The following is a 1668-nucleotide window of genomic DNA, read 5'->3' as shown; positions in this document are numbered from 1 at the left end:
TGGTGGCGCATGCCTGTAATCCCAGCTACTCGGAAGGCTGAGGCAGGAGAATCACTTGAACCCAGGAGGCGGAGGTTGCGGTGAGCTGAGATCGCGCCACTGCACTCCATCCTGAGCAACAAGAGCAAAACTCCATCTCAAAAACAAACAAATAAACAGAAAAAAAAAAACAAATAAAACACTGCGAACATTTTTGCATAGCTTGACGAGGTTTTAATCTGTGTGTATAAGTGTATAACCATCACCTAGGTCAAGACATGAAACACTTCCAGGACCCAGAAAGCTCTCCTGTTTCAGGCCATATTACTTCAGCTATTTTCACTTTTATCACAATAAGTCAGTTTAATTCCATTTATATTAAGTTTATAGAATTTCATACATATTATTATTATTTTTTTTAGACAGGGTCTCACTCTGTCACCCAGGTTGGAGTGCAGTGGCACAATCATGGTTCACTGCAGTCTCAGTCTCCCCGGTTTGAGTGATCTTCCCACCTCTGTCCTCCCGGACTCAAGCAATCCTCCCATCCTCTCAGCCTCCTGAGTAGCTGGGACTACAGTCATGCACCAACATGCCCTGCTAATTTTTTTATTTTTTGTACAGACAGGGTCTCACTATGTTGCCCAGTCTTGAACTCCTGGGCTCAAGCAATCCTCCTGCCTTGGCCTCCCAAAGTGCTGGAATTATAGGTACCAGCCACCATGCCCAGCCAATAACTTCATATAAATGCAATTAAACTCCTGGCATATGATTTCTTATGGAAAAAAATGGAATTAAAGAACAACGCAGTCCAGGTGCAGTGGCTCATACCTGTAATCTGAGCACTTTGGGAGGCTGAGGTGGGTGGATCACCTGAGGTCAAGAGTTCGAGACCAGCCTGGCCAACATGGTGAAAACCCACCTCAACTAAAAATACAAAAATTAGCCAGGCATGGTGGCACATGCCTATAATCCCAGTTACTCTGGAGGCTGAGGCAGGAGAATCACTTGACTCTGGGAGGCAGAGGTTGAAGTGAGCCAAAATTGCCCCATTGCACTCCAGCCTGGGCAACGAGAGCGAAACTCCATCTCAAAAAAAATTTAAAAAAAAGAACAATGCAATCTATTTTTTTTGTGTCTAGCTTTTTTTGCATCACACTATGTGTCTGTGATTGACCCGTGTTGTTGCCTGTATCCGTAGTTTATTTGTTTTATTGCTGTTTAGTGTTCCACTGTACAGATCTACCACAAGATGTTTACCCATTCCCCTTCTGATGGACGCTTGGCTTACTTCCAGTGTTGGCTATTATAAATAAAGACGCTATGAACATTTGTATACAAGTCTTTTTATGGACACATATTTTCATTCTCCTGGGTAAATAGCCAGGAGTGGAATTTCTGGTTCATAGAGGAAGTGTTCTTATTACTAGAAACTGTCAAACACTTTTTCAAAATGTTTCTACCACTTTACACCCTCACAAACAATGGACGAGAGTTCCGGTTGCTCCACATTCTTGCCAACATTTCGTATTGTCAGACCTTTAATTTTAACCTTTCTGGTGATGAGCAGTGGCATTTCATGGTGGTTTTGTTTTGCATTTCCGTTATGACTAATGACTAATGTTGTTGACTGTTGTTTCATATACTTACTATACTTAAAAAAAACTTAAGCTTTCTGGGCCAGGCGTG

This window comes from Mandrillus leucophaeus, unplaced genomic scaffold (assembly GCF_000951045.1).
Source record: "Mandrillus leucophaeus isolate KB7577 unplaced genomic scaffold, Mleu.le_1.0 Scaffold109, whole genome shotgun sequence".
In the NCBI taxonomy this organism is placed as follows: domain Eukaryota; kingdom Metazoa; phylum Chordata; class Mammalia; order Primates; family Cercopithecidae; genus Mandrillus; species Mandrillus leucophaeus.
The sequence above is the reverse complement of the archived record's forward strand: the minus strand, read 5'-3'. Positions refer to the sequence as shown.